The sequence below is a fragment of the Somniosus microcephalus genome, chromosome 2 (assembly GCF_052327205.1).
Source record: "Somniosus microcephalus isolate GS21.2 chromosome 2, FLI_Smic_1.0, whole genome shotgun sequence".
NCBI classification, from domain to species: Eukaryota; Metazoa; Chordata; class Chondrichthyes; order Squaliformes; family Somniosidae; genus Somniosus; species Somniosus microcephalus.
Genome location: NC_140988.1, coordinates 199,278,330 through 199,303,148, shown reverse-complemented (window position 1 = coordinate 199,303,148; position 24,819 = coordinate 199,278,330).

The window sequence follows — 24,819 nt, the reverse complement described above, 5'->3', positions numbered from 1 at the left end:
TCACATTTCATGTGACAGCATGGCTTTCACTGTATGCATGCTGGGCACGTGTGCGTGGATTGTGCACCGGAGTCATGAGCCGTATCGTCAGCAGATAGCCTTTTTTTGCCCAGTAGCCAGCCTTTGGTTTGCCATTGTGGCTGAAGTGCAGATGGCACAAAGGACTGCCACAGAATGAAGGTATTATGACGGCTGCCAGGATACCAGACACTGACCTGCATGATTTGCTGCCTATGGTCGCAAGCCAGCTGGATGATGAGGGAGTGGAATCCCTTTCAGTTCCAGTATATTTCAGGGTTGACATACGGTGCCCACAAAGCGATGTGCATGCAGTGAATGGCACTCTTCACCATGGGGAAGCCTGCAATCCTAGCAAAACCATGTGCTTGCTCTGCCTGCTGGTCTCCGGCAAGAAAGAGTGAAATGTAGTCAGTTCTCTTTGAATAGAGCACCTCAGTGATCTCACCTATGCAACAGTGAATGTCAAAATGCAAGAGGTTGCAAGTATTTCCAGCTCTAGCCTGGAAGGATTCAGATGCATAAACGTTCAGCACCACAGTGACCTTAATGTCCCTTGGCCATGCAGTCCTTGCCCTGCTCTGAGGCTGCAGTTGTGTCCGCAGCAGGTGGCAGATTTCAGTGAGGACACCCTATTGAAGCGCAGACGTCTTACATATTGTTCCTCACTGAGGGTCAGATAGGAGAATTGCTACCTGAACAACCTGGGTGGATATGACCTCCTGCTGAGAGCCCTTCTACCCCTTTTCCTCCTCCCTCTTCTTGCAGCTTGCCCTGCTCTGTGTGGCCTCTGCTCACTCTCCCAGTCAAGCTGTATTCCAAAGGGAATGTCTATTTGTGCATCCATCTCTGGGAGAAATTGGTTTGTGCAGAAGCCTTGCAGTCAGAAAAAAGTCCTTCAGCACCTGCCACACCACTCCCTATAGACTTTTGCAACTTGAATGAAGTATGGAAAGCACCGAACACTTGTAGAATCATAGCAACAGTCAGAAGAAATAAATCAACCAGCAGATAACCTGTAAGAGTTGATGATCCCTTTAAATAGCACTGATGGGGGGTCCTTTCTGCTGCTTAATGTGTGTTCATCTGTGCGAGGTTAAGAGAGGACCTTGTCTGGAGCATTGAGCTCCAAAATGGCAGCACTGGCATCAAATTAGCTTTGCACACTGATTGACAACATGATCTGCCTGCTCTGCATACTTCCGACAGACGTTAGCTGAGCGAGCGTTAATGCCCTCACCAAGATGGTGTCAGGTGCGATTTACAGCAGAAGTGTGCACGTGCGCATCGGACGCCATTTTGGTCCCAGAATGGCAGCCATAACACACAAACAACAGGCGCTACCTAACCTAATTTTGCAACCATTATGCAACCAGATTCATCCTAGAGCATACTATTGGAATTATGAAGGCATGCTTCAAATGCTTGGATTGTTCAGTAATTGCTCTACAATATCTTCTCTTCTTCTAATGCAGTCTCTCGGAACCGAGGATGACATGCTTCCACACTAAAAATGAGTTCTCAGGCGACTGGTTAATCCAATGAGAAATCTACAGTCTCTGTCACAGGTGGGGCAGACTGTGGTTGAAGGGGCGAGTGGGTGGGGTGCGTGGGTTGATGTACGCTCCTTCCGTTGTTTGCACTTGGCTTCCACTTGTTCCCGTTAAAGAGACTCGAGGTGTTCGGCACCTTCCTGGATACTTCTCCTCCACTTTGTGCGGTCTTGGGCCAGAGATTGCCAGGTGTCGGTGGGGATGTTGCACTTTTTCAAGGAGGCTTTGAGGGTGTCCTTGAAGCATTCCTTCTGTCCACCTGAGGGTCTCTTGCCGTGTCAGAGCTCCAAGTAGAGTGCTTGTTTTGGGAGTCTCGCATCGGGCATGTGGACGATGTGGCCCATCTATCGGAGCTGATCAAGCGTGGTCAAAGTTTCAATGCTGGGGATGTTGACCTGAGCGAGAACACTGACTTTGGTGTGCCTATCCTGCCAATGGATTTGCAGGACCTTGCGGAGGCAGCTTTGATGGTACATCTCCAGTGCTTTGAGGTGCCTGCTGTATATGGTCCATGTCTCTGAGGCATACAGGAGGGCAGGTTTCACTACTGCTCTGTAGACCATGAGATTGATGCTAGGTTTGAGGTCCTGGTCTTCAAACACTCTCTTCCTCAGGCGACCGAAGGCTGCACTGGCACACTGAAGGCGGTGTTGGACTTTGTCTTTGACATCTGCTCTTGTTAACAGTAGGCTCCCGAGGTATGAAAAGTGGTCCACATTGTCCAAGGCCTCATCATGGATTTTGATAATCGGGGAGCAGTACTGTGTGGTGGGGACAGGTTGGTAGAGGACCTTTGTCTTACGGATGTTTAGTGTAAGGCCCAAGCTCTCGTATGCTTTGGTGAAGGTGTTGACAATGGTTTGGAGTTCGGCCTCAGAGTGTGTGCAGGCGCAAGCGTCATCTGCATACTGTGATTCGATGACAGAGGATGGGACGACCTTGGATCTGGACTGGAAGTGACGGAGGTTGAACAGTTTCCCGTTTATTCTGTAGATTAGCTCCACTCCAGTGGGGAGCTTACTAAGGGTGAGATGGAGCATTGCAGCCAGAAAGATCGAGAAGAACATTGGTGCGATGACACAGCCTTGCTTGACCCCGGTCCATACGTGAATTGGGTCTGTGGTGGATCCGTTGGTCAGGGTCACAGCATGCATGTCATCGTGAAGCAGGTGGACGATGGTGACAAACTTTTGAGGGCAGCCAAATTTGAGGAGGACACTCCATAATCCCTCATGGTTGATGGTGCCAATGGCCTTTGTGAGGTCAAAGAAGGCCATGTACAGCGGTTGGTGCTGTTCCCTGCATTTCTCTTGTAGTTGACACGCGGTGAAGATCGTGTCCATTTTGCCCCTTAGTGGGCGGAATCTGCATTGCGCCTCTGGAAGGAGCTCTTCAGCCACTGGGAGAAGGCGATTGAGGAGGATTCTTGCGATGACTTTCCCTGTGGCTCACAGCAGGGAGGCTTCTCTGTAATTACCACAGTCAAACTTGTCACCTTTCTTGAAGATGGTCACGATTATGGCATCTCTAAGATCCCCTGGCATGCTCTCCTCCTTCCAAATAAGAGAAATGAGTTCATGTATTCACACCTTTAGTGCATCTCTGCCATGTTTTAGTCCCTCAGTGGGGATTCCATCTGCTCCTGAGGCCTTCAGTTGTTGGATGGCCTTTTCAATCTCATGCCAGGCTGGGGTTGTGCTGAGGTGGTGGCGGGTAGCATGCTGCAGAATGGAGTTGAGGACACTCGCATTGAAGACAGAGTCTCGGTTAAGGAGATCTTTGAAGTGCTCCTTCCAGCGGTATAGTACACCGACGGCCACAAGGATAATGGTGATTTTGCAGCACAACTTTGCTGTACAAAGAGGTTTCCTCACTGAGGCCTGGAGGGAAAGGCCTGTAAGAATATAAGCATGTGCTGTAAACTTTTGCTGTAAAAGTTTGCTGTAACTAGACCAAACGTAAAAGTTGACCAAATTTAATATACCAGCATTCCTTGAGAGGCTAAGGGATTTTCTGCTGAACAAATGTAAAATACACTGCTACGACTGTGAACTGTGAAGGCTGCAAGCTGTTAATCAGATAAGGAAGTGACAGACCCTAAGCAGGAACAAACTGTTGGGTATTACAAAGACAGGAACATCTTCAGGCAAATGGTGTGAATGGCCCGGGGTCATGAAACGAGACATCTATAGCTGAAGGGAGGAGACATCCCTTGGGAGTTCTGCAAAACAGAACACAAGTTAACGAGTTTTGCACAATGTGTATTGTGACCAAATGGTCGGTCGACCATGTCTGCAAATAACAACGATCGGTAGACACAGGATGTGTATGTTTGTGAAATTGACAGCTCAGACAACTTAAGCCGAACATTGGAGGAATGCCCTTCACAGCCTCTGCATGATAGAAGTTTATGGAGAAGAACAAGAACTGTATAATAGACAGTGACAAAAAGATATCAGCACTGCAGTCGGAAGGAGGTGGCCTGGCCAGCCATCTCACCTATGAGGACCTACAATCAATGCTGGACTGATCATCTACTGGTGGTTGTATGTATGATCTCTTGTAATATTCTTGATGTACTGTTTGAATTCATAGCAAGTGATAGGGGTTTTGAATCTGACTTAAGGAAAATAAAACCTTAAAGACGGAACTCGTGTGTCTCGTGTAATTTCTCGTAAATCTCAAGTATGAATTAGTAACCTGTAGGTCTCAGGGATGAGGTCTTACAGGCTCTTAAGAGCAAATGATGGATCAGGCAGTCAAGAATCAGCAGAATGACAAGAACGCATAGCATAAAACCTTGCTGGTTGGAAGGCATATTTATGACAATCTGGCAGCCTTTCCCTTGACTAGTACATCTGCTCACTGTAAGAACATCTACATCTTTGCCTTTCCCACCACAAAGATTCGATCATCTACAGACAATTATCTGCTGTACATCAATTCGCATTCATGCCACCATATGAAAGCCACTTCTAAACTTTCCGAAAAATAACATGCACATTAATTTTATTGCAATTATAATTTTAATTATAAAATACTCTGTACGTGTGCTTATTAATTCTTCCCCTCTGTGCTTCCTGTGGTGCAACTGTGTGATGTGTGCCTTCTTAGACATATGCTGGTGCTTTTCTAAGTGCTCCCTGATTGGCAGGAGTGCATGTGCTGCCTGACTGCTGTGTTCTAATAAGAGCCTCTCAGGACTGGCATGCCCCTCATCTCACGATAGTTAACTGCTAAGATGGACCTGTTATTAGCTGCACTTTTCCTGCTGCTGCATGGGTATCCTGGCCTTGGCTCCATTCTGCTACATGTGCAGGCATCTGATGGGGTGGATGTGCGGGGACGCATGTGCTGCTGGACCTGAGACACAGGGTAAAAGAACTAGTAAAAGAACTAGAAAGGTAGTACAGGAGTCCCCTGGGTCCATCTCCCTCTCCAACAGTTTTTCCATTTTGGATAACTGATGGGGGAGATGGTTTCTCAGGGGAATGCAGCAAGAGTCAAGTCCGTGGCACTACGAGTGGCTCAGCTGCACAGGAGGGGAGGACAAAGTGTGGGAGAGCATAAGTGATAGGGGATTCTATCATAAGGGGAACAGATAGATGTTTCTGTGGCCACAGACGTGGCTCCAAAATGGTATGTTGCCTCCCTGGTGCCAGGGTCAAGGATGTCACTGAACGGCTGCAGGGCATTCTGAAGGGGAAGGATAAACAGTCAGAGGTTGTGGTACATTGGTACCAATGAAATGGGTAGAAAGAGGGATGAGGTCCTGCAACAAGAATTTAGGGAGCTAGGTAGCAGATTAAAGAGCAGGACCTCAAAGGTTGTAATCTCTGGATTACTCCCGGTGTCACGTGCTAGTGAATATAGGAATATGAGAATAGAGCAGATGAATGAGTGGCTAAAGATTTGGTGCAGGAGGAAGAGCTTTAGTTTCCTGGGTCACTGGGTCTGATTCTGGGGAAGGTGGGACCTGTAAAAGTCAGATGGGTTGCACCTGAACCAGAATGGGACCAATATACTTACGGGGAGGTTTGCTAATGCTGTTGTGGGGAGGGGGGCGGTTAAACTAACTTGGCAGGGGGATGGGATACGGAGTGGAGCTATAGTAGGGGGTGATGCACAGCCAAATATAGAGGAAAAAACAAGTCAACGTGGAAGGATTGCAATAGCGAAGATTCTCTCCATTTCTGTAATTGCTCGTCTCACTCTTTGCCAGTGTAGCGGCTCAGGCAGGGAGTTTGAATGGCGAATATAAGGTATTACATAACCCAGATAACAAGATCCTGTCTACACATGTGGTAACCAGGGGTACGCTTTGTGCCCACAAACAAAGTAAGTGCCATTATAGGAGGTGTAATTCAACCCCATGGTAAAGTCCCGCCACCACTCATAACTGGCCCAAGCTTTTCCACTTGTTTTATTAGGTATTCCCGTCTGATTAAGGGTACCCATGACCCAGTCCCCGTCATTTAAGAATGTTACAGTATAGTTCCGAGAACATTGACTGTGTCCCATATCTTGACCTCCTTTTGTGTTTTTTTCCACATATACTTCCCCCTGTGGCCTTCCTACTCCTGTGGTGTTAGTAAGGACTAAGAATGGGGATGTTTGGTTGTGTTGTAATTAGGCTGATACCATCCCTGGAAGGTGGTCAGGTTATAACCTGCTGACCTCCAGTCGTTCGCAACAGTTGATCCACTGGCACTTGGACTATCTCCAGACTCATTTTGGTGAACGATCCACTCCATCGTATCCGGCGCATTAAAGGGAGTGGGTCTCAAGGGAATACCTCCTCTTGAGTGTCACTCATTAAGTGGACATCAGCTTTGTTAGTATCTCTCTCTCTCCAGGCTGCCAATACCTGTCGGGAAGCAGAACTAATAGCATCTGTTAGGTTTTGACAATAGGATAACAAAGTGTCACTCATTAAGTGGACATCAGCTTTGTCGGTATCTCTCTCTCTCCAGACACCGTCTTCACATAACTTAATCCCTGCCTCAATCCATGTCCATTTTTCCTCTTGGGAGCACTCGCTTTGCATAGTCTGTAAGTCTTGTGTAAGAGTCCTGAGTGCTTTTAATCTACACATCTGTGTTGGTTCCTCAGGGGGAGTGCACTGTGAGGCGGCTTCCTGAGCTGCCTGGTCTGCTAGGGCATTCCCCTGTGCCTCAGTAGTGTTGTCTTTCATATGGGCTTTATACTTCAAAATGGATACTTCCCAGGTTAGTTGTATGGCTTCTAACAAGTCCCAGACTTCCTTCCCATTCCGGATAGGTGTACTGGCGGCCATAAGAAATCCTCTCTTACGCCATAAATGACCAAAGCCATGAGTGACCCCGAAAGCATAACGCGAATCTGTGTGGACATTAGCTGTCTGTCCTTCTGCTATTCGACATGCTTCTGACAGGGCCCATAACTCGGCCTGTTGGGCTGATGTTCCTGCTGGTCAACATCCTTTAGCCACTACCTCATCTAGGTTTGTAACTGCCCATCCTGCTTTCCTGATACCATTGTCAACAAAGGAGGAACCGTCTGTAAAAAGTATGAAGTCGGGATTGTGTAAAGGTTCTTCTGCTGCTAGTGCTGCCTCTTCTATTTCTTTTAGAATCTCCCCACAGTCATGCTCTTCTTGCTCCTCAGATAGCGGGAGCATAGTTGCGGGATTAACTGGACTAGCCCGAACGATGTGAAGGTTAGGAGCTTCCAAGACTGTAGTCCAACGAGTCCATCTAACGGCCGTCACCTGTGATTCATAGACAACAAGGTGTGTACGGTGTGGGGACACTTAACAATCAGCTTTTGATCGAGGACTAGACCTGCGGTGGTCATTACCGCTCAACATGTAGCTTCCATGGCCCTTAGGCAACTTCCCCATCCGAGGGCTACCGCATCCAGTTTTGCTGAATAATAGCCAATAGGTCTTTGCCGATCCCCATGTTCTTGTGTCAGTATTGCTGTCATGTATCCTTCTTTCTTATGGACAAACAGGGTAAATGGCTTCCCACTGTTGGGGATTCCCAGAGCTGGTGCCGAACACAATGCCTTTTTCAAACTCAGGAAGGCCTCTTGTTGTTCCTTAGTGAGGGTGATAGATTCTTTGGATGTATGTTTCCCCTTCAAAATATCATTCAATGGCTGACAAGCTGTGTGAAGGAGTCAATCCAATTTCTATTAAAGTTACACAATCCCAAAAAGGACCTTAGCTCCTGGATAGTAGTGGGTTTTTTAGCAGCCCGAATGGCTGTAGTTCTATCCTTGGTAAATTCTCTCTTTCCTTGTGAAATCTTTTGTCCCAGTTATACAACCTCTTCTTGGGATAGCTGTGCTTTGTTGATGCTGGCTTTATGTCCTTTCAGACTAAGGTGGCCCAGCAGAGCTCGTAAATCCTGTTCATGCTGTTCTTCCATGTTTGAGGCTAGCAGAATATCATCTACATATTGGATGACTGTAGAGGACAGGGGAGGCAATTCTCGCAAATGGTTTTGTGAGGCCATGTGGAATACCGTAGGGCTGTTGTGGAAACCCTGTGGCAACCGGGTCCAGGTATACTGTTGTCCTTGGATGGTGAAAGCAAACCACTGTTGAACCTCCTGTGCCAGTGGAACTGACCAAAATCCATTGGCCACATCTATAACCGAGAAGTATTTGTGTTCCGGTGTGAGGGCATTAAAAATAGAGGAGGGATCCGCGACCAAAGGAGCCTTTTGATCAATACACTGGTTGTCTTTCCTGTAATCGACAGTCAAATGCCAAGTCCCATTAGATGTCTGTACCGGCCAAATGGGGCTATTGGAAGAACTATGCGTTTTAACAAGCACACCTCGTTCTTCTAGTTGTTGAATAACAGGCAGTATTCCTGCGATGGAGGTTAGACTGATGGGGTACTGTTTGGTGCATGGGGGTTTGGTTCCGGTGAATGATACGGGTTCCATTTGGAGCATGCCACACTCATTCTTATCTTTGGCCCGTATTGGATGCTTTTCCAACTCCTCTTTCTTTAATGATCTGATTGACCATGTCACCCGACCGTCCTCAAAATGCAACGAGGAATCCAGCTGAGTCAGAACATCCAAACCCAAAAGGGCTTCGTCCACCAGGCCTATCCAGACCTTCGTAGTTAACTCATGTGGGCCAAGTCCTATAAGCACGGGCTTAGTTCTTTTAATCTTTAGACCGTGTCCCCCAGCCCCATGGGCTGTTCGTGTCCTTCCATCCAGGGGTAAAGAGTTTCCATAACATAGGGGTAAACATGTTACTTCTGCTCCTGTATCCAGTAGACAGTCTATATCCTGATCGCCCACACTCATGTTTACATGTATACCATCTCCTCGCTGTTGTATCAGCGCCAGGAGAGGTACTGAGAGGGTGAGGGTGGGCTCCATGAGTTTTTTGCTACCTCGAGTAACTCCTCTTGCTGTTCCAGTGTGAGTTGCTTAAATCTTTGCAAGAGATCATTCCCATCCCATGAGGGTCCTGGTGTATTGGTCTGGCAGTATCCCTGACCTCGTCCTGTTCCTCGACCATGTCCTTGTTGTTTTGCCCTACATGTCTTGGCCCAATGACCTTCTTTTCCACAATAGTGACATTTTCCAGGTAATTTTTCTGATGATGGCTTATTGGGATCCTTGAACTTCCATCCCATAGCCTGCAGGGTTCGGATCTTAGCTCCCATGTCCCTGTCTAATTGATTACACTTATCCACAATTGCCGAATATTTTGTTGTTATGCCCTCCCAATCCGGTCGGACTAATTTCAGCGTTTTTGATAGTTCTGGCTTTGGACCGGCAACAAAGGCAGCTTTCAGGGGTCCTAGAGTACTCTCATCCATTCCCTCATGCCCGTCTTGTGTGTTCATTCCTGAGTATTCCAACCAGACAGTCTAAAATCGCTCATCGTACTCTAAAACTTCCTCCGTCCCTTTCTGTTGACAGGCTGTAATCTTTCCCTAATCCGTTTTTGCAGGGCTAAACATTTGTAACCACTGTTGGATCGCATCCCATCCGGCATCTATATCTTGCTCATCATTTCCCAGGCCAGTCTTTACTTGGCTGTGTAACTTATTTCCCTCTCTCCTGGGTATCATTACAGTCAGAACTTGGACTCCTTCCCACGGGTGGAGTTGATAAATATTCCTCAGGCATTCCAGCTGTTCCCAGGTTTTCATTCCCCCCTTCTTTGGGTGAGGCAATTCTTTTGACCATTTATCTATTTTTTCTGGGTCTGCTGGGTCATGATGCTGAAAGTACCTGTATTTATACCATCTTTTCTTCCCCATTTTGTGTCATCTCATTCTCCTTTTCTACTCTTTTCCTTTTCTTTCTCAATGGGGCCAAATGGGGTCCTGTTTTCTCTTCTTCACTTTAACTGACATTACTAGAGGATCCTGAGTTGGTCTCTTGACCTGCTTCTTGTTTCTGTCTCCTACGACTTTCTTCTTTTATTTCATTTAAACTTGGGTATCCTTTCCAGGACCTGACACATTTTCCCTTTTCTTGGACTACCGGTTGTTTATCCAATTGTTTTTTACATTCCTTAATTTCCTGTTCCTGGGACTAGGGACAGGGTCACTGGCAAGGCTTGAAAGCTAAGCAGAGTCAGGCCTGGTTAGTACCTGGAGGGGTGACCATCAGGGAAGACCAGGCGCAGAAGGTCACAGATAGGAGCCCCGGGAGGGGCGGTTGGTGAGCAGGCCCGGGCGTTGGGCTGAAGATTGTCGGACAGGAGGAATGGTGGAAATGGAATGGCGGTGTGCACAGACGCAGCGGCTTTGCTTCTCCCAGGGTGGTGCTATTTACTTTTAATGTTAATGTTATTTGTACTGGACTCATGGGAGCTTGCAAGATCACATTTCGTTGTTCATGTACTTGTGCATTGTACAATGACAATAAAGTTGAATTATTATTATTAACTTCACCCTTAAGTTTTTTAACTTCTGTTTCTGACTGTCCAAGTTCAGTTGTTTTCTTTTTCAATTGTTCATAAATCGCATCTTTCTGCTCTTTTGCATTGATCAAATTGCGGTTATGTTGGGAGTTTGTCATAATTTCATTTCGCTGTCGGATCTGGCCCATAACTGCCAAGGACCATCTGGTCCGTTTTTTATCTTTCATACAAGTCATTTTTCCCCAGACCCTTTTTATATCTTCCAAAGACCACTGTCCCTTAGGCGTACCATACTTTTGTTCGATCTCGGTACAGGTTTTAGGTACTTCAAACTGTTGTTCTATATACTCTTTCAACTGTCGGAGAATTTCGTCTTCCAAAACCTCAGGTGGGGCCCGCCCACCCTTCATGGTTGAAGGTAATTCTTTGCTTTTATCGTTTGCCATAATTCTGATTTCTTTACTGGGGGATGGTCTCCAGTCATAGGCTTTTCAGCCAGGTCGGTAATTAATTAAATAACACCGCCAATGTTTAGAGCTCTATATGGGACCTCAAGCCATCTACCAACCGGAGGGTTCGCTACCCGGAAAGTATTCAGAATCGCGTGAAGGGAGGTGGATCTAGACAATCAACCGAGGACTTATTATAAAGAGGAGTCCTTACCTCTGTAGGCCGATGTAGGTCTGATGTCCCGGATTCAGTCTCTTCCTTCAGCGATCCTGCCGACTACGCCAAATTGTTAGATCACTTAATTTTAATGGAATGCTTCCAAATAAAATTTTGAGTCCAGTGGTAGTTTCCAGTAATCAGTTTTATTGCAGCATATCTTGGCACTGCTCCAGTTCCTTTGTTGTACTACAGCATGTGTCTAAAATGGCTAGCTTTATACTACAGCTCACAGTAAGCAAATGCACCCTCCCCCTTACTACCATTGGCTCGGTAGCTACACTGTGATTGGCTCTCTGGTGCTGTCTATCATTCCTTTGTTCTCTTCAGCAATTTGAAACCTGCTGCTCTACATGTGCACAATAAGTGAAAACAGATGTTAGAAAGTGAAACTTGCTGCCCATATGGTTTGTTACTGTGGCTTTCAAGTTACTTTAGGTAATTAGTTTAAGCACATTAAAATCTATGTATGTTAGTTTAAACCTATTAAAATTTATGTTATTAAAATATATATATTCCCTAACAGTGTGTGGATGAGGGTAGTGCATTTGATGTAGTCTACATGGACTTCATTAAGGCTTTTCTCAAAGTCCCGCATGGGAGGCTGGTCAAGCAGGTAACAGCCCATGGGATCTAGGGCAATTTGGCACATTGGATCCAAAATTGGCTTAGTGGCAGGAGGCAGAGGGTGATGATCAAAGTTTGTTTTTGTGACTGGAAGTCTGTGTCCAGTGGTGTACCGCAGGCATCGGTGCTAGGCCCTTTGCTGTTTGTAGTTTACAGTAATGATTTAGATATGAATGTAGGAGGTATGATCAGTAAGTTCGCAGATGACACAAAATTGATGGAGTGGTAAATAGCGAGGAGGGAAGCCTCAGGCTACAGGACGATATAGATGGGTTTGGTCAGATGGGCAGAACAGTGGCAAATGGAATTTAACCCCGAAAAGTGTGAGGTGTGGCATTTTGGGAGGACTAACAAGGCAAGGGAATACACAATGAATGGTAGGACCCTCGGAAGGACAGAGGATCAGAGCGACATTGGTGCGCATGTACATAGATCCCTGCCCTGAAGGCAGCAGGACAGGTAGATAAGGTGGTTAAAAAGGCAAATGGGATCCTTGCCTTCATTAGCTGAGGCATAGAATATAAGAGCAGGGAGGTTATGATGGAGCTGTACAAAATGCTATTTAGGCCACAGCTGGAATACTGTATGCAGTTCTGGTCGCCACACTATAGGAAGGATGTGATTGCATTGGAGAGGGTGCAGAGGAGATGCACCAGGATGTTACCTGGGCTGGAGCGCTTCAGCTATGAAGAGAGATTGGACAGGCTGGGGTTGTTTTCCTTAGAGCAGAGAAGGCTGAGGGGGGACCTGATTGAGGTGTACAAAATTATGAGGGGCATAGATAGGGTAGACAGAAAGGAACTTTTCCCCTTAGTAGAGGGGTTAATAACCAGGGGGCATAGTTTCAAGGTAAGGGGCAGGAGGTTTAGAGGGGATTTGAGGAAAAACTTTTTCATCCAGAGGGTGGTTGGAATCTGTAACTCAATGCCTGAAAGGGTGGTAGAGGCAGGAACCCTCACAACATTCAAGAAGCATTTAGATGAGCACTTGAAACATCATAGCATACATAGAAACATAGGAGCAGGAGTAGGCCATTCGGCCCTTCGAGCCTGCTCCGCCATTCAACGAGATCATGGCTGACCATCCAAACCCTAGCACCTGGTCCCTACACCGACAGCCATCCCACCCAAGCCCTATCCCCGTATCCCCGTAACCCCACGTATTTAATCCCCCCTAACACTAAGGGCCAATTTTTTATCATGGCCAATCAACCTAACCCGCACATCTTTGGACTGTGGGAGGAAACCGGAGCACCCGGAGAAAACCCACGCAAACACGGGGAGAATGTGCAAACTCCACACAGACAGTCACCCGAGGCCGGATTTGAACCCGGGTCCCTGGCGCTGTGAGGCAACAGTGCTAACCACTATGCCACCGTACAAGGCTACAGACCAAGTGCTGGAAAATGGGATTAGATTAGACAGGGCTTGATGGCCGGCACGGACACGATGGGCCGAGGGTCCTCTTTCTGTGCTGTATAACTCTATAACTCTATGAGTCTATGAATACAGCCTCATCATATTAGCATATTTCTGCCATATCTGAGCATGACAACAATCTGAGATAAAGCAGACCCAATAGTAGCAAACAGATCTGTGAAGCCCTGAGAAATATCTATCTGTAACTCTTTAAAGCCAAAAGAGATAATCCTCTGCATCTTGGTACACCAGAGCTCTATGGCAATGGTCTTTAGGGCCTCTGTGGTAGGGATGTCTACTGCAAATTGGCCTTTTGCAGCAGCATACTCCAAGATGGAAAGTTACCCATAATAGTATTGCAGATGCAGGTAGTCAACTCCTCCAATTGGCCCACCATCTGCAGCACATCCCCGGTGTCTGCACGTACATTTTATGCCCTCTAAGTAACCTTTTTTTAAAAGCAGGACTCATGAGATCTCAGCCGCAAGACTCTTCACCTAAAGGCATGTCTCCTCCAGTCAACAACATCTGCTTCCTCACCTTCGAGCCCCAGCTCCTTGTGGTCACTATGGATGAGGATGAGAGGGGAGAATGTGTTGCTGAGGAGCTGAGTTCACATGTGACTTTCAGTAGAAATAATTACTGAGGATTTTATAATGTAGCTTGTTAACAGTTTATGTCTGGTCTAATAGCATGAAAAAGAAATAGAATGAACCTGCAGCCTACAAATTGCCCTCTATCTTCCCCATTTCCAACTCCCACTCCTGTTGGCCTCTCTCAAAACTTCAAAGCTGCCTTCTCATAGGGAAGAGAGCTTAGAGGTTGGATGGGTCCATCACCATGTGTGAACAATCTCCCTCTGTTGTTTTTGGCTGTTTTCTCCTTTGGGAAGAATGCAAAAGTGCAAATGCCCTCCAATTGTCGTGAGGTGCATTCCAACCCAGGTGTTAGAAGTGACAGGTCCCTGAATCAAACAATTACATAACAAGTGAGGCTTTTAGTGGGGTCCATGCATATAAGACTCTGAGGGAAGGGCTTGGCTTTTTGCAGGTGAAAAGTGGGAATTTAAAGGGCACGACTGTACCTCCTGGACATTAACAGTAAGCACTTGAAGTATTTCCATACAGTGAGGAGAGACGTTGTAAATGGCAAACATGCTTAGTATCCTGTATTCTTGGAAGATGAGGCTGAATCCAGTTACAACAACAACAACCTGTATTTATTTAGCACCTTTAACGTAGTAAAACATCATAAGGTACTTCACAGGAGTATTAAAAAACAAAAACATTGACACCGAACCACATAAGGAGAAATTAGGGCAGGTGACCAAAAGCTTGGTGAAAGAGTCATAGAGCATAGGGTCATAACAGCACAGAAGGAGGCCATTTGGTCCATCAATTCCATGCCGACTCTCTGTAGAGCAATCCAGTCAGTCCCATTCCCCCGCTCTATCCCCGTAGCCCTGCAAGTTTATTATAGAGGTAGGTTTTAAGGAATGTCTTAAAGGAGGAAAGAGAGGTAGCGAGGTGGAGAGGTTTAGGCAGGGAATTCCCGAGCTTAGGGCCAAGGCAACAGAAGGCACGGCCACCAATGGTTGAGCGATTATAATCAGGGATGCTCAAGAAAGCAGAATTAGAGGAGCGCAGATATCTTCGGGGATTGTGGGGCTGAAGGAGACTACAGAAATAGGGAGGGGCGAGGCCATGGGGGGATTTGAAAACAAGGATGGGAATTTTGAAATCGAGGCGTTGCTTAACTGGGAGCCATTGCAGGTCAGCGAGCTCAGGGGTGATGGGCGAATGGGATTTGGTGCGAGTTAGGACACGGGCAGCCTGATTTGGTAAGGCCATTATACATCTTGCAACACTGACTTGATGTGCATGGAATCGTTGAGGCTTTCATGACCATTTGCTTGCAATGTGCTTGGACTGGAGTTTGCCTTCATTATTTAAGCTAGGTTGATCCTGGAAAATTTGTCATTTAGTGGGCCAATGCCCTGCCCCACCACACATTTACCAGAGATACCACCACAGAAGAAATCTAGGCCAAGTTCCTCTGAATCTTAAAAATTACACACACTTAAGGTAATATCCATAAGCTCTAAAATATCAAAAAACAGCCTGTTTGAGAACAGATCAATGGAGGATGCAATCACAACTGCTCTACACTCTGCACTGAATCACTTAGATGGTAAAGAGACCTACATCAGAATGCTGTTCATAGACTACAGCTCAGCATTCAACACTATCGTCCCCAACAAGCTGGCCACCAAACTCCACACTCTTGGCCTGAACACTTCCCTCTGCAACTGGACCCTGGACTTCCTAACAAACAGACCCCAGTCTGTCAAATTAGGTAACCACACCTCCCCCCCCCGACCCTGAACACGGGGGCCCCACAAGGATGTGTACTGAGCCCCCTCCTCTACTCCCTCTTCACCCATGACTGTGTGGCTGTTCATGGTTCCAACACCATCATCAAGTTTGCGGATGATACCACGGTAGTAGGCCAGATCACCAACAACGATGAGTCAGCCTACAGGGAGGAGGTCCAGCATCTCGTGAAGTGGTGCGACGATAACAACCTGGCCCTTAACATCAAGAAAACCAAAGAAATCATTGTGAACTTCAGGAAGTCTAAAGGCGGAAGTCACGCCCCCATCCACATCCATGGGGCTGTGGTGGAAAGGGTGGACAGCTTTAAGTTCCTCAGAGTCCACATCACGGAAGGCCTCTCCTGGTCCCTCAATACCTCCTCTCTGTTGAAGAAGGCCCAGCAGCACCTATATTTCCTAAGGAGGCTGAAGGGATGTAACCTGTCACCCCTGATCCTCTCTAACTTTTACCGCTGCACAATAGAGAGCATCCTGATGAACTGTATCACAGTATGGTATGGCAGCTGTAGCTACTATGACCGGAAAGCCCTGCAGAGGGTAGTCAAAACTGCCCAACGCATTACCAGCACCCGGCTACTGACCATAGAGCACATATACCAGAAACGCTGTTTACGGAGGTCACGGACCATCATCAAAGACCCTACCCACCCCAGCCACAGTCTGTTCACCCTCCTGCCATCTGGGAGACACTACAGATGCATTCGCACCCGAACGACCAGATTTAGGAACAGCTTCTTTCCCAGGGCTATCATCCTACTGAACTCCACAAATAAACTCTAAAGCCTGCACATCTGCCAATGCACTTTATTATGGTTATGTTTATGTTAATGTATTACAAGCCAAATGAATGTTGAATGTTTAAATGTCTTAATCTAAATGTACACTCTCGGGAGCCGCAAGCCTACATTTCGTTGTACTGCACTTGTTCACTAACAATGACAATAAAGTTGATTACGATTATGATTATTATGATTAAGTGCTTGCAAGATTTTAAATATGTTTACATCTCTGGTCTTAGCTGGCCTTAAAAAACTATTGCTGCTCATTTTAACTTCTTTCTCTAATTACAATCCAATAATCATTCAATGCCTTGACTGAACCACCTATTGATAGCACTAAAAGTACTATAAAGATACATTACTTTAAACAGGTTAATATCTCTGTTAAAATAGTGCTCAAAGAAATTTCACATGATTGTTTTAAGTGCTTATAGGTTATTATTCACATGGCTTAATTTCAAAGCCGAAATGAGAAGCTCCTGATTAAAAAGCCCCAGGAAAGGCCCTGCTGTATCCAAGTAAAAACAACACAAAAAATAGACAACTATTTAATCTTAGCACGAGCCACTAAGGTGCTCTATACCTCTAGTATGGTAACATTGAAAGCTCTAGCTTTAGATTGCGGGTAACTCCATTTATTACTTTTGTCATGGCTATGAAAGTAATGGCTTTGTTAAAACCAAGTAAAGGTAAGAACTTATTAGGAAAACCAACCTTAGCAGATGTTATATTTGGATTACCCAGCATACGTTATGAGTATATGAAAGGAGTGAAACATACAAAACAGATATGATTAATGGTCTTTACATTTGAAATTAATCAGAATCACCGAAGCTGCTTCAAACTTTATTTTGTGACATCTGTTCTGAAAATAGTTCCCAGCCGCATGTAATAGTTTACACTTCAAAGAAGCTCACATAAGGGGAAATTTAACTCCCTCTGCACATCAGAAAGCAGGCGGAATAGGAATTAAAGTTCAAGTGGCGTACTTCCCCCCCCTTTCCCACTCCGCAACTATTTTACCGCTGCTATTTTCTTGGGCGGCTAAGGCGCCTGCCCGGCTCAGACAGGACCTCGTGCATTTACGCAAATTGGATTCCCATCGCTTAGATAATCCACCTGCCATGGACACTGTACTCAGTAAAACCTAGCAGTGTCCCTGTAAAATAAATGTGAAACTTATATTTGTGGGGCCTGGAGCAGCAGGAATGGTAAAACAATGACTTCCATTAACTTTCATTGTGTAAAAGCACAGAAAATGGGGCAATGGGAAAGGGCCACATTGGCATCAACTTATATACCTTTCACTTATTTTCAATTTCCAGCATTTTTGTATCATGGAGATGCTGCCTCTTGCTGAGATATGAGCCCCATTTTTATGACGTCCTACAACTGGCAGGAGAAACAAAGGTCAGAAAATTAGCAATTTTACCTCACTGGGATCAAGTCATGAAGAGCCTGATTTTCTGATGGGTGATTTGGGAGCAAAAATTAAGGCTGTACAATCAACTTGTGAGGCCGCGGTTCAAATTTTAACTAACACCAAATTTTAGGTCTTTTGGTGAGGCTCATAACATGGCCCTCACCTAGGAAAACTGAGCACATGATGAATCATAGAATCACAAAAGGAGGCCATTCTTCCATCATGCCTGTGCCGGCTCTTTGATATAGCTATCCAATTAATCCCAGCCCCCTGCTCTTTCCCCGTAGCCCTGTAATTTTTTTTCCCTTCAAGTATTTATCCAATTCCCTTTTATATCAAATCTGCTTCCACCATCCTTTCAGGCAGTGCATTTCAGATCACAACAACTCACTGTGTAAAGAAAATGTCCTTATGTCGTCTCTGGTTTTTCTGCCAATTACCTTACATCTATGACCTCTGGTTACCGACCCTTCTGCCACTGGAAACAGTTTCTCCTTATTTACTCTATCAAAACCATTTATGATATTGAACACCTCTATCAAATCTCCACTTAGCCTTCTCTGCTCAAAGGAGAACAACCCCAGCTTCTCCAGTCTCTCCACTTAACTGAAGTCCGTCATCCCTGGTACCATTCTAGTAAATCTCCTCTGCACCCTCTCCAAGGCCTTGACATCCTTCCTAAAGTTTGGCACCCAGAACTGGACACAATATTCCAGCTGGGGCCTAACCAGTGTTTTATAAAGGTTTAGCTTAACTTCCTTGCTTTTGTACTCTACATGTTAGAAATTTGTCCCCTCAGTGCCACTCCCTGGCACCATGAAATGGCACTAAAACACTAGCTGCCACTCTTTTGCCAGCTGGTGTCGGGTCCCTATGTGTTACTGGTAACTGGCAGCGCCATGCAGAAAAAAATGGTGGTGTGGTGAAGTTAATTGGCAATGCCGACTTAACATTACCAAGTTGAACTTCGACCCTAGTGCTGTATTCAATGCTGGGTCCTAAGCACGCTAGGTAAACCTGGTGGGCAAGCAGGCTGACAGTGGCGATGTCAGCACCTCTTAAAGGAAAACACACATCTTTCAAGTGAGTTTGCATTTAAGCTTTTGGACAGTTTTTTTGATTTTATTGAAGTAGCGGCTTGCTGCAAGAGATGTTAAAAGTTTTTTAAGTGTGTAGGGCATGCTGCTGGATGCTTGTAAGGGCTCAGATGGTAGATGAAGGCCTTTGAGAAGACAGAAAATGCTGAAATTACTCAATAGGTCAGGCAACATCCATGGAGAGAAAGACAGAGTTCACATCTCAGGTGTTTTATGCTGCCATTTCAGATTTACAGCATCTGCTCACAGAGGGAAGAGGAAGACACAGAAGAGGTGGAAGCCGAAGAGGAAAAAGTAGAAGAGGAGGAAGCAGATCGAAGGATGCATCCCAGACTGCCGCTTTGTGGCTGGGATATCCGGGATGGAATCATCCGCCTGCGGTCCCAGTGACCACAACTCCAATTCCCCTTTCAACATTAGTCCCACAACTTACCTTCCCTCTGTTACTGGCCATCACAACTTCCTCTTGGCCACAATGCTGAAATAAAAGCCACCACAAAGCAAACTTTCCAATCCAACTTTATACATCTATCCATTCAAAATGAAATCAGGAAATCAACTCATCACCCTTATGCATTCTCTTAGTGACTGTCTTGTGTGAGCCTTTGCCTTTCCTACTGATGTCACACAGTGCTACCCCAGTGGCTGCAGCATGGTTGGTGGAAGGCTGCTGATTTTCAGTGGGGGACACTGCAGAAGGCCTTGCTCATTGACCTTGAGGAGTTGATGGCTGGGAGTGTCAAATTAATCTTTTTGTTCTTCTTCACTCTCTTCTTGGTCACCCACTGGCTGGGCAGGTTGTGTTTCTTGGGTGTGTTAAATGAGGAAGGCACAAGGGTGGAGTTGTGGTCATGGGAGGGTGGGAAAACATGAGGTGCATGCCAGAAGGAGGATAACATATGAGGATACCAGCATCTTGTATCCTTTCAGCACTGCCGCTGGCTCCTGCGAAGAATGGCCTGCACCATCTCCTCCAAGGAGGTGAGGCGAGGCTAGGAATGGGAGATGTGCCTTGTGATTAGTGCAGATTGTTGGTAGGTGAGTGATCGGGGGGGGCGGTGGCGGGAGTCACGCACTGAGCAGTGTGTGAGGCTAGTGCTTCAGTTGATAGGAGACAGCTTTTGAAGATGCATTCACTGACCTTGACCAGTGGTCTGAGGTCATGAAGCTTCTTTGAGAACTGGAGCCAGGTAGTGGGGCCTCTGTGATGTACTCCCACATCCATCTTGCTGGAGGTCCTCCTGGCCCTTGTGTATAGAGGACCTGTCTTGCAGTATTGACCCCCTGCACAAAGCTGGAGTGCTGTATGAGAGACCCTGGGTGCCCCTTTCCTGGCTTGCTGAGCCATTTGTGTTTGTGCTGAAGCAGTTTTTCCATTTTTTGAGGTTAGGAAGGGAATTCAGCTTTGAGAGCTGAATATTCACATTTGGGACTTCTTTTTACCATTAATTTTTTTTTGAAATGCAGAAAGGGCTGAAAACTGCATTGTTTCACTGCATTCTAATTTGTATTACTTCTGAGTGCATGGCCCCTTTAATTGACAGCCCTTTTGATTTCCCACAATTCCTTGCATGCACCACAGCCTCGCTTCCAGAGGCTTTGCGAAGCTCATTCCTCATGACAGGACAGGAAATTCGCCTCGGAGATCTTCAGTAATACCACCAGGCCTCGGGCGACTGTCTGTGTGGAGTTTGCACATTCTCCCCGTGTTTGCGTGGGTTTCCTCCGGGTGCTCCGGTTTCCTCCCACAGTCCAAAGATGTGCAGGTTAGGTTGATTGGCTATGATAAATTGACCCTTAGTGTTAGGGGGATTAAATACGTGGGGTTACAGGATAGGGTGTGATATGTGTTGGTGTAGGGGTTACGGGGATCGGGTGGGATATGTGTCGGTGCAGGCTCGATGGGCCGAAATGGCCTCTATCTGCACTGTGGGGTTTCTGTGATTCTGTGATTCTGTGATTGCATTGCATGGAAGGTAAGTGCTGCACCACCAATCTCCAGCCCCCAAGACAAATTTAGTCTCTTTAGCATTGTGGCCATTTATGCGAGACACCGGTAACATTCGTGGCAAACACAAATTTCTAGGTCTGTGCCTCTATTAATAAAGCCAAGGCTCCCATATGCTTTTTTAACAGCCTTCTCAATATAGCTCCTGGGGCTAGACAGAAGAATAATATATATCTCCTGTCGTGGTTTTAGGGTTCCAATCACAGTAAGTTATTGATGAGCGACAGATGAGTTTACTTGGGCACCTGAATACACTTAATCCAAATTGATCCAGTAACCTGCTGCAAATGCAATAAAAGAGAAATAATGAACGTGGTTGAGAACTCGCAAGATCCAAAAAGGAGAACCTCGAATGATATAGCTAAGGATTATTTACACAGCTGACAATTGCAATGCACTCAATCCAATCTCAAATGCTTGTAAACTTCCTGTAGGCAGTGTTCTTTACTTTGAAGTGAGTTATATATTAACCCGAAAAATAAACTGATGCATAAAATGCACAGCACAATATACTCGTTCAATGTTTATTTATCTTCTCCTTATTTCTCTTTTTTCAATACAAGCTTGAATTCTGTGGTGTTAAATTTCTGTGGTGTAGTGGGGATAGTTGGTAAATAAAGCGCCCTAGAGCATACCTGTAACTGGGGTATTGAATAAATTTTTAAAGTAATTAAAGGGGTAAGTCATGGCAGGAGAGTTCAGACCCGTGCTCTGCTCCTCCTGCTCTATGTGGGAAGTCAGGGATGCTGCCAGTGTCCCTGATGACCATGTGTGCGGGAAATGCATCCAGCTGCAGCTACTTGTAGACCGCATTGCGGCGCTCGAGCTGCGGGTGGATGAATTTTGGAGCATGCACGATGCTGAAAGGCTCGTGGATAACACGTTTAGCGAGTTGTGCACGCCTCAGGGTAGGGCAGCACAGGGGGTGACCATCAGGCGGAGCAACAAAGGCAGGCAGGTAGTGCAGGGAACCCCTGCGGACATCCCCCTTTCAAACAAGTATACCGCTTTGGATACTGTTGAGGGGGATGACTCACCAGGGGAAGGCAGCAGCGGCCAACTTCCTGGCACTGGGGGTGCTCCTGCTGCCCAGGAAGGGGGAAAAAGAGTGGGAGAGCAATAGTGGTAGGGGATTCTATAGTAAGGGGAACAGATAGGCATTTCTGTGGCCGTAGACGTGAATCCAGGATGGTTTGTTGCCTCCCTGGTGCCAGGGTCAAGGATGTCACTGAGCGGCTGCAGGGCATTCTGGAGGGGGAGGGAGAACAGCCAGTGGTCGTGGTCCACATTGGTACCAACGACATAGGTAAAAAGAGGGATGAGGTCCTGCAGCAAGAATTTAGGGAGCTAGGTGAAGGATTAAGGAGCAGGACCTCAAAGGTTGTAATCTCTGGATTACTCCCGGTGCCACGTGCTAGTAAGTATAGGAATAGGAAGATAGAACAGATGAATGCGTGGCTAAAGGGATGGTGCAGGGGGGAGGGCTTTAGTTTCCTGGATCACTGGGTCTGCTTCTGGGAAAGGTGGGACTTGTACAAGTCGGACGGTTTACACCTGAACCAGGGGGGAACCAATATCCTTGCGGGGAGGTTTGCTAGCACTGCTGGGGAGGGTTTAAACTAACTTGGCAGGGGGTTGGGGTACAGAGTGGAGCTATAGTAGGGGGTGATTTACGGCCAAATACAGAGGGAAAAACAAGTCAGCTGGGAAGGCAGAGCAAATATGTGAAGGCAAAAGAGAATATGGCAGGGCTGGAAGGCATTTATTTTAATGCAAGGAGTCTTGCAAATAAGGTGGATGAACTGAAGTTGTTGTTGAACACATGGGAGTACGATATTGTTGCTATCACGGAGACATGGTTGAGGGAGGGTCAGGACTGGCAGCTCAATATTCCGGGGTATAGAATCTTCAGGCGAGACAGAGGGGGGTGTAAAAGGGGAGGGGGTGTTGCAATATTAATTAAGGAGTCAATTACTGCTGTAAGGAGGGATGATATATTAGCGGGTTCCTCTAATGAGGCCATATGGGTAGAACTTAAAAACAAAAAGGGGGCAAGCACTTTGCTGGGAGTGTACTATAGGCCCCCAAACAGTCAGGGGGAGATAGAGGAACAGATATGCAGGCAAATCTCAGAGAAGTGCGAAAATAATAGGGTAATAATAGTGGGGGATTTCAACTTCCCCAATATAAATTGGGACAGTCAGAGTGTGAAAGGCTTAGAGGGTGCAGAATTCTTAAAGTGCATCCAGGAGAGCTTTTTGAGCCAACATGTAGAAAGTCCTACAAGAGAGGGGGGGGTACTGGACCTAATTCTGGGGAATGTAGCCGGGCAAGTGGTGGAAGTGTCAGTAGGAGAGCATTTTGGCGACAGTGACCATAATTCGGTGAGATTTAAGGTGGTCATGGAAAAAGACAAAGACGGCCCGGAAATAAGGGTTCTAAATTGGGGGAAGGCCGATTTTAATATGATAAGGCAGGATCTGGCCAAAGTGGACTGGGAGCAGCTGCTTATAGGAAAATCCACATCAAAACAGTGGGAGACTTTCAGAAGGGAAATAGAGAGAGTACAACGCCAACATGTTCCTGTAAAGGTCAAGGGTGGGACCAACAAGCAAAGGGAACCTTGGATGACAAGGGATATACAAAAATGCATTAGAAATAAAAGGGGGGCTTTTGGCAGTTACAAAAGACTAAAGACAGAAGAAGCCCTAGAGGAGTATAAAAAGTGCAGGGGCATACTTAAAAAAGAAATTAGGAGGGCGAGGAGGGGCCATGAAATAACACTGGCGAGCAAAATAAAGGAAAATCCTAAGATGTTTTATAAGTATATTAAGGGCAAGAGGATAACCAGGGAAAGGGTAGGGCCCATTAGGGACCAAAGTGGCAATCTGTGTGTAGAGCCAGAGGATGTAGGCGGGGTTTTAAATGAATTTTTTGCATCTGTGTTCACTATGGAGAAAGACGATGCAGACATAGAAATCGGGCAAGGGGACTGTGACATACTTGAACATATTAGCATCGAGAGGGAGGAGGTGCTAGCGGTTTTAGCGGGTCAAAAAGTGGATAAATCCCCAGGCCCGGACGAGATGTATCCCAGGCTGCTGTGGGAGGCAAGGGAGGAGATTGCAGGGGCTCTGACACTAATTTTCAGAACCTCTCTGGCCACAGGGGATGTACCAGAGGACTGGAGAACAGCTAACGTAGTACCATTATTCAAGAAGGGTAGCAGGGATAAACCAGGGAATTACAGGCCAGTGAGTCTAACATCTGTGGTGGGGAAATTATTGGAAAAAATTATGAGGGGCAAAATTAATCTCCACTTGGAGAGGCAAGGATTAATCGGGGATAGTCAGCATGGCTTTGTCAAGGGTAAATCATGTCTAACAAATCTGATCGAATTTTTCGAGGGGGTGACTAGTGGGGTGGATGAGGGAAATGCTGTGGATGTGGTTTACATGGACTTCAGTAAAGCTTTTGACAAAGTCCCGCATAGGAGACTGGTCAAGAAGGTAAGAGCCCATGGGATCCAGGGTGCCTTGGCGCGTTGGATCCTAAACTGGCTGAGTGGCAGGAGGCAGAGGGTGATGGTCGAAGGTTGCTTTTGTGACTGGAAGCCTGTGTCCAGTGGGGTACCTCAGGGATCGGTGCTGGGTCCCTTATTGTTTGTGATCTACATAAATGATTTGGATGAAAATGTAAAAGGTATGATCAGTAAGTTCGCAGATGACACGAAAATTGGTGGGGTGGTAAATTGCGAGGAGGAAAGCCTCCGGCTACAGGACGATATAAACAGGTTGGTCAGATGGGCGGCAAAGTGGCAAATGGAATTTAACCCTGAAAAGTGCGAGGTGATGCATTTTGGACGGACAAATAAGGCAAGGGAATACACAATGAGTGGTAGGACCCTAGGAAGTACAGAGGGTCAGAGGGACCTTGGTGTACATGT